At 33.5% G+C, this 9,651-nt stretch overlaps 1 non-coding gene across 1 annotated transcript; it reads left to right on the plus strand.

The window, feature by feature from the left end:
* The first annotated feature begins 2,627 nt into the window (after nt 1-2,627).
* LOC114004703 (small nucleolar RNA SNORA62/SNORA6 family) lies at nt 2,628-2,786 on the plus strand. Its single transcript, XR_003546776.1, has one exon. It is a non-coding gene; the product is annotated as a small nucleolar RNA SNORA62/SNORA6 family (small nucleolar RNA).
* Nucleotides 2,787-9,651: the final 6,865 nt, after the last annotated feature.

Here is a 9,651-nt window from a genome sequence, read left to right on the forward strand (position 1 = left end):
TGTTGTTTACTTTACAGAGGCCAGTAGGTGGCATGGTGGTTAGGGGTGTTGTACTCCCTCATGACCCACTGCACTTCAAGGCCCAGAGCTAGTGACTTTCTTTCTCACTTTCCTCTCTCTCGTTTTGTCCCTCTCTGGTTAAATGAAATAAAGAAAAAAAGAAATAAAAAAGAAGGAAAGAAAGAACTAAAAGAAAAAGAGAAAGAAGAAAGAAAGAAAAAAGAGAAAGAAAGCTAAATAAAATAATTTTTTAAAAAGAAAGTGTGTTGTTTAGTTTGCAAATATTTATAGCAAATTAACACATGACAAGCAGCTTCCAAATTGTAGTTTTCAGGAGAAAGCCAAATAAGACTAGCAGTTGACTTGGAAATTAAGATGCAAATCCCCCCTGGCGGATACATGGGTGACTTCCAGACCCTGCAGTTTGAATAACATGCATGCACTGTGTGAAGATGCCCCAAATTCCAGAGTGGAGAAGTGTCTGCACTATGGCCACCCCCTCTGGGGGAAATTTCCCTCTCTCTCTCTCTCGCTCTCTCTCTTCCCCCCTCTATGCCCAGTGAGCCCACTTGCCCTACTGCAGGATTTTTAAAAAGTTAAAAAGGTCATGTACATTGACTCATATATACATATGTTAATGTTTGAATACCCACTGTATTATGTGTGTTTGAGACTCTTGTTTTCATTGTTGTGGAATATTTCACAGTTGCAATATGTTTATCCACCTGTTGAATGTTAGCATTAATAATTATTTTAGCTTTTGGTGAGGATACTTATTTACTGTAAGCATACATATGCTGGTTATGAACATAGGTTTTCTTCTTTTTGAATAATTCTCTAGGTAGAAAAATGATGGGTCATATGATAAGAGTATGTTAGAAACTGTCAAACTACTTTGGTATTTTTGCTATAGGGCGCGTGCGCTCGCCAGACAGACAGAGAGAGACAGAGAGACAGAAAGCGAGAAATCACCCCCCAGGGGGGATGGTCACGCCGCAATCCCTTCTCCTCCATTCTCCTCTCGGGATCTTGGGCACGCACACACACGTGCCCGGCGTGAGTTGTAAGCCACCGGGTCCAGGACGTGAACCGCGGTCGACTATGTGGGAGTCCAGCGACATAGCCATTACGCTAACTGCTGGTTCCCTGTCAAACTACTTTGGCAAGTGAACATACCATTTTGCATTCCCTTTGGCAATGTATGAAATATGTAGTCAGCTGCCTACTATGCTATCAATTGAAACTGCCATTAAAAAAAAATGAAATATTTCATACATCATCTTAGGGGTGCTGAGTTTGGGTTTGATTAGTGTTTCCTTAATAAAAAAGAATGATGTATCTCTATGTATGTATCTATTTGGCACATATGTATCTTATTTTGGGACACGTCTATTCAATTACTCTCTCATTATTTACTGATTTGTTTATATTATCATTATTAAAGTGCAGGAACCCCTAATTTGAAAATCTGAAATCCTTCAAAATATGGAACTTTCTTAGTGCTGACATGATGTCATAAGTGGAAAATTGTACCATCTAATCTATGTGATGGATTTCAGTCTCAACTGAGAATTGTATAAAAGTCCCTTCAGTCTATATGTGGAATATATGAATGAAACATAAATTAATTTCATATTTAAGCTTGGGTCCCCTCCTCAAGGTAACTCATTATATATATTCAAATATTCCAAAATCAGGAGCATCACATTCTTGTCCCAAACAACTCAGATAAGGGATAATTAAACTGTCTTATTGTTGATAGATAGATGATAGATAGATAGATAGAAAGATAGAGAGATTTATATATATATACATATATACATATACATATATATGTAGATAACTTTTCAGATACACATTTTCAATTTTGACTGATCTTTTCTTTTTAGTAATACTCTCAAAAATATATAGGTATATTTTAATTTTTGTAAAATTTAACTTCCTGATTTTGAGTTTTATACTTTGTGAGTTTTGTGTCTTATGTAAAAATAGTATTTACTAAACCTAAGTTGAAAGTATTTCCTTCTATGTTTTTATTGACTTAGATCTACGATAGACTTTGACTTACTAATTTTTATTTAGTATTGAGATATTTATTAAGAATCTGGTTTTTTAATCGATATAAAATTAAAATGACTTTTTTGCAAAAACACTTCTATTTCTATTGAACTCTCTTTATATTGGTTGAAAATCAATTGACTGCTTGTGAGTGGGTTTATTTCTATTCCACTTCTTGGATCAACGTGTAGGTGCTTTTGCCAATATCACAGTCTGGATAAATACATCGAATGAGCACTAAGACATTTTATAATGCTTTTAACTGTTGTAATGTCTTTCTTTCCTTTTTTTTTTTTGCACTTTTTAAAATCTTTTTTCTTGATGTATTTTACCAAAAAAGGATTACTGAAATATTTTTCTATAGATTTTATGCAGTAATATGCACATATTTTGGAAATACAGGTTGATAAGTTTGGCATATTTATAAACATATGCCTCACTACAAGTTTTTTGGTGTCTAATGCATCTCTGTAATCCATTCCTCTCTCTCGCCTTCTGATCCCAGGCATCCGCAGGTCTACCTCTGTTACAGTAGATTGGATTTGACTTTCTAGAATTTTATATAATTCGGTTCACATCGTTAGAGCTTGGAGTTGAGGCCACTGACTGGCTGATGAGGTCTCAAGTGTAGGTAGTGTGCTACATGAGGAGTGGAGCAAGATTTTTGCTACCACCACAAGGATCTCTGGCCTGATGAGTGGAGTTTGATAGTAATCCTTGCTACAAGTTAATAGACAAAAAATAATTTTGTATAAATAGAATTGGACACAATTCATTTTTAAATATTTTTAATTAAAAACAACATATTTTTTAAATTTTTTTCTTTCAGATTGTATTAATAGCTTATTCTTTTTCTTTGCTTAAATACTTCATTGAATAGATAATTCAAAATTATTTAGGTTATTTCTTGGTTTCTATACAGATATAGAAGCAATGAACTATGTATTTAAATGAACATATGCATTTATTTTTCTTGATAAATACTGTAATATCTGTAATTTGGTAAGGAAGTGTTTAAATAACTATGTCACTCTGAAATTGTTTTCTGAAGTGTCTTTGCATTTATACACACAGTAGACAAGTGTTTAAAATGCTTAGTATCATCACCAGCAGTCAGTACAATCATTTTGCATTTTTACCATTCTTAAGGATATGCAACAGTTTGTTGTGTTTTACTTTTCATCTCTAAACAATAATTGCATTGAACAGTTTTTCAGATGATTACTTGGCATTTGTATGATTTCTTCTGTTCCTTTTTAAAATAAGGTTTTGTGACTTCTTATTGAGATATAAAAATGTATATTCTAGATATAAGAATCAAGTACATATATATTTTGCAAATAGTTATCATACTAAGTGAGTACATTTTTAAGTCTAAATATAAGATATATAAAACTTCATTTCATGCAAATGAAAGTAGAGGATTTATTATTAGTAGATATGGAATATTACTAAGAAAATTCCTGTGACAGAAAATATATGATAAATATTGAAACTTAGACATTTATAAAGATATTCTTAGGATGGAACCATCAGATAGTAAAATGGCTACATCGCTAGACTCCTATGTAGTCAACTGTGGTTCAAGTCCCAAACCCAATGTCTAAAACTCACGCCGGGTGCATGTGCATGCGTGCCCAAGATCCCAAGAGGAGAATGGAGGAGGAGGGATTGCAGCTTGACCATCCCTCCTGGGAGGTGATTTCTTGCTTTCTGTCTCTCTGTCTCTGTCTTTCTGGCACTCACACGTGCCTTGTAGCAAAAACCTCTCAAAAAAAAAAAAAAAGAAATTCTTAGGCAATGGATGAAAAGGCTTTTAATATGAATAATATTGTTTATTGTTAGTAATCATTCTAGATGAAGGTCTTCTAAAGATCCATGTATTCTAAAATTACATAGTATGAAACATAAAACGCGACAACATTTGGAAAAGAAGAATAAAAGGGATATGATTCTTTAAAAATCACATTACAACTGGAGCCATACTTAATAATTTGAAAGTACATTCATCAGTAAGAGTATCTATATTTCCAAAAATATTTAATTTTTTTAAAAAATCTATTATTTTCTCTTTCTTTCAGTGTACTCCTAGGCCTGCCATGACTATTAAATGTTCTCTAAAAGTAGACACTTACATTCTTAATTTTGACTTTATAACATAAAATAAAATTACATTAGAAATCTTACACCTCCACATTACATTATTAATATAATATATGCACTTCAAAAATCATTTTTTAAATTATTTATTTATTTATTTATTTATTTATTTTTTGAGAGGTGTTTGCTATAGGGTGCTTGCAATTGCCAGAAACACAGAGAGAGACAGAGAGACAGAAAGTGAAAAATCACCCCCCCTAGGGGAGAAGGCCATGCCCACAATCCTTTCTCCTCTATTATCCTCTTGGGATCTTGGGCACACATGCACACGTGCCTGGAGTTTAAGTCGCCAGGTCCAGGACTTGAGCTGCTGTTGACTACAAGGGAGTCCAGCAAGGTTGCCATTAGGCCATATGCTGGTCCCTCAAAAATCACTTTTCCTGGACCAGCAGGTGGTCTAATGGTTAATAAATAAATAAATAAATAAATAAAAATCAATATGGTTATTCATTTTTATCTGAGCAATAAAAATATTCCATATAGACAACATTACAGCATGTAATGGACTGCCATATGTGGACTGTGTTTGGAGTTTCAGATCCAGTGGTTTAAACTCACACTGGATATGTATGCATGCAGGCCCAAGATCTTGATAGGAGAATGAAGGAGAAGGGATTGTGATGTGGTCACCAACCCCTGGGGGTGATTTCTTGCTTTCTGTCTCTCTGTCTCTCCAATGAGCATAAATCTCTCTTAAAAAAATCACTTCTACAATAGTAATCTGCTTTCTTATATTAACAATAACTTTATTTTCAAAATGCTAAATCTACATTCTTTATGAATTATTAGAGTATGAATTAAAACAAAACAATTATTCAAGAATAAATAGAATACAAATAAAACCATACTGTTATAACTCTATTTTTAAAATGTAGGGAGAGAGCTAGCCCTATATTGTACTGGTTAAGGGAGTCAGATCTATAGCCAGCCACAGTTTGAAATCCAGTCACAATGGCTCAAAAAACACGCCATATATATGTACATGCATGCTCCAAAATCCTGAAAGGATGGAGAAATGGAGAAAAAGGGATTGGTGTAACTGCACCCCATCGATGTAGTGCTTACTGCCTCTCTCTCCCCTTCTCTTCTCTGTGTCTCTCTCTGGAGTGGGGACTTGCACTCTGGCAATTAAAAATTGTTTTGAAATTAAATTATTTCTGCAATGTTACTTGTAAATAAAAATCAATATGGTTATTCATTTTTATCTGAGCAATAAAAATATTCCATATAGACAACATTACAGCATGTAATGGACTGCCATATGTGGACTGTGTTTGGAGTTTCAGATCCAGTGGTTTAAACTCACACTGGATATGTATGCATGCAGGCCCAAGATCTTGATAGGAGAATGAAGGAGAAGGGATTGTGATGTGGTCACCAACCCCTGGGGGTGATTTCTTGCTTTCTGTCTCTCTGTCTCTCCAATGAGCATAAATCTCTCTTAAAAAAATCACTTCTACAATAGTAATCTGCTTTCTTATATTAACAATAACTTTATTTTCAAAATGCTAAATCTACATTCTTTATGAATTATTAGAGTATGAATTAAAACAAAACAATTATTCAAGAATAAATAGAATACAAATAAAACCATACTGTTATAACTCTATTTTTAAAATGTAGGGAGAGAGCTAGCCCTATATTGTACTGGTTAAGGGAGTCAGATCTATAGCCAGCCACAGTTTGAAATCCAGTCACAATGGCTCAAAAAACACGCCATATATATGTACATGCATGCTCCAAAATCCTGAAAGGATGGAGAAATGGAGAAAAAGGGATTGGTGTAACTGCACCCCATCGATGTAGTGCTTACTGCCTCTCTCTCCCCTTCTCTTCTCTGTGTCTCTCTCTGGAGTGGGGACTTGCACTCTGGCAATTAAAAATTGTTTTGAAATTAAATTATTTCTGCAATGTTACTTGTAAATAAAAATCAATATGGTTATTCATTTTTATCTGAGCAATAAAAATATTCCATATAGACAACATTACAGCAAAAAAAAAAGGTCAAGAAGATCAAAACAGATTTACACAATAGGATATTTATTTTCTTAGTTTTCTTGATTAAAAATTTTTAAATCTAACTCTTTGACTGTATTTCCCCATTCTTTCCTTGCCTGCATTGTTTCTGATAAGAGGTCTGATGTTAGCCTGATGGGATAACCTTTGTAAGTAACTTGAAATTTCCCTTGTGCCAATATTAGTATCTTTTCTTTGTCTGTGTTTTTGGCCAATCTGGCTATGTTGTGCCTTAGAGAGGATCTTTCTGGGTTGATTCTATTTGGAGTCCTATTAATTTCTTTGGTCTGGATAATTGAATGCCTCTCTAGGTTTGGAAAGTTTTCTCCCAGATTTTATAAAATAAAACAATGCCTCCACTCCCTTATTATTTTCTTCCTCTTCAGGGATACCAATTATCTGGATGTTGAGGTGCTTGATGGTATCTAGTGTTCCTTATACATTATCCTCATTTTTCTGGTTATTTTCCCAATCTTTTTGATATGGTTTTCTAGGTCTGAGGTTTCATCTTCCACATTTGAGATCGATCTTCTGCATGATCTAATATACTTTTAATACTTTCGAGGAAGGTTTTAAGTTCTTTCATCACACTCTTCACCTCTAACAATTCTGTTTGTTTCTTTTTGATGATGTGTATTTTTTTCAAATAGTGAAAAGACCTCCTCATCTCCCGGAGCTCGTTGTCTCTCTTCTCTTGCATCTCATTTAGTTTGCTCACTTCTAATATTCTGAATTGCTTATCCGGCATTTCCATGACTTCCATCATGTTGTCTGTGGGTGATGTGGAACTGATGTTTTCTCCTGGGGGAGAGACATTTTGTTGGTTGCTCATATTTTTTGTGCCTCTGTAACTGTGACTAGTTGTCTGGTGATTTATATGTTTCTGCTTAAATTATTCAAGGTGGCTCTGAGCGTTCAAAGGTATGCAGGAGTAGAAAATTGGCAATCTCTCTTCTGTTCTTCCTTGCCGTTGCTCATCAGCACTCTGCACTGTTGTCACTGGTCCTGGGTGACCCAAAGTCCTCCCAGTTTCTAAAGTTTAGGTGTACCTGAAATTGATCTGCTGAGCTTCCACTCAGGAGCAAAGAAAAGATCACAGCTGGGCATGTGCCACGTGTTATCCAAAACATCAAAGTCCTGAAAGTTCAAAGGTAAGTGGGAGAAGCGATGAGCCACAGGTCTGGCCATTAGTCCCTGCAGTCCCAGGATAGGCCCTTTACTTGAACTGGTATCTGGATGGGGAAGGGAGGGGCACGAATTTATTTCAAAGTCCCAAGACACAAACTAAAGTCCAAAGTCAAGTTGGAGAGGGGAGGAGCCACAGGTCCTGGCTGTTATGCCCTGCAGCTTCAGGCAAGAAAAGACTGTATCGCACTTGAAAAAAAATAGTTCAGAGAATAAAAACATGCCATCACTTAGATTGTTAAGAAAACAACCCAAAAATCCTGAGGTTATGTCTCATTATATACTAACTTTGAACTTGTGCTCTAATTACTTTGTATATTATATGGACCTAATAATATGCTAAAGTATTTCAAATATTTTTTATCATAATTTTCTTCACACTAGTAATTTACATATGGGTATTTAACAAGAAAGTAAATATAATACAACTTTAGTTCTATTTCTAATTATCTTCTCTCAAGACAGAAAACAAATGGTCTTTAAACTTGTTCTCAAATGCAGTTTCAATGAAATTGGTACTATTTCAATAGTAGTAACTATAAGTTGGGAAATAATAAAATGAAGAGTTGGAAGCCCTGGGTATGTAACTGTTTGTCATTTCTGAGTCTAACAAGACACAAGTAGAGAATTAAATATATCCAAACTAAGAGTTTGCATTGGTTAGGTGACCTCAGTGGTCAACCTATAAAGTTAATAAGTTAAAAAAAATTTTAAAGTACTAATTTAGTAGAATTAGTGAATATTGTAGAAATATCTCTATGCTATCTGATAATATTAGAATAGCTTTGCTGACATATAAATAGAATTTCTGATATGTATTCCAAAGGGGATTGTTTCACAGCAAATGCTGCTCTGAGTAAGAACAATTTTATTCTCTGAGTATGAATCATGTTAAATCCTTTTACATTGCATATTGGAATATATTTGGTTAAACATTAGAAGTAATGATAAAGTATTTTATTTGAATTCTAAAAGGATTTGAAATTTAAAAAAAAATCTGAATTATGTACAGAATTGAAAATAAAATCTTTGGGTAGAATAATACCTACCAAAACCCAGGTAAATGGAAGACCTTACACGTATTAATATTTGTAAGGATCCTAAATCTTATCAGTGGTTTTTCTTTAAAATTATTTCTTGTCAAAATAAATAGTTTTCTAAAATAATGATAATAATTTAACTTAACATACAACTTTTATGTCAATGGTTTTAATATATTTACAGAATGTCAAAATACTTTCAAAAGTAGCTGAATCTGTATGAGATTTAATGACCATAATTTTCTGTCTTCACTTTTAACAGTTATACTTGTTAAAACTTTTGAGTATATTCAGTTATGTTCTCAGTCAAATTCAAAATGATGAGATGATTGAATGTCCAGAGGAACCAATTAAAGATGGGATATTAATATTAACAGAAATGTTTCATAAATGATGAAATTACGTATTCTCTATTTTTTAATGTTGGAAGATAGATTACTTTCTCTCTAAAGCTAAAACCATTTTAAAATTTTTATTTATTGAAGTTTCTTTAAAACCAAACGTGAAATAACTCTACATCTAATAATCTTAGTTGAAAGTAGGAGAAAATTAAGTCTCTTAAAGTCACATTTAATCTATCCATCTCTTAGATTCAGCAGAGAAACATTGCCAGTGGAAATCCATGCAGGGAGCTGAGTATTGGAGCCAAGCTCCACTTTAGAAAATACAATTTTCTGATAATGCATTAGGGGCCATTTTTAGAGAAGAAGTTAGATCAGTAGGATTATTCTAAGTCTGTCGTTTAAGGTCCCCAATTAGTCTGATACTCATTGGTCTTTCATCTGAGGAGACAGTAGAATACATAGTAGAAACACAAATTTTTGCAGTTTAAACAAAAATTTAGTTTTAATAAATAGGCGCTAGTAATTTGTAATAATCACACAAATAAAAAAAGAAAAATAGTAAGATGATAATTACACAATAAAAATAAAAGAAAAACCTACTGTCACTTAGATTATGAAGAAAACACCCCCCAAAGTATATTATTGCAAATGAGGAAAAAAGTGCTACAGAGATATATAAAAATATTTAAGTGTATTTCTAATCCTGCACTAAATGTTTCCTGTTACCAATTTCCACCACATACTTTTGCTCTTGATACTCTTATGACGTAATTGAAACAAGAAAATTGATTGCTGAGTATGCTTTCTTTTTAGATTATCACAGAACCATATTTTACTATTATTGCATT

This window comes from Tupaia chinensis, unplaced genomic scaffold (genome assembly GCF_000334495.1).
Source record: "Tupaia chinensis unplaced genomic scaffold, TupChi_1.0 Scaffold139612_1, whole genome shotgun sequence".
Classification (NCBI taxonomy): domain Eukaryota; kingdom Metazoa; phylum Chordata; class Mammalia; order Scandentia; family Tupaiidae; genus Tupaia; species Tupaia belangeri.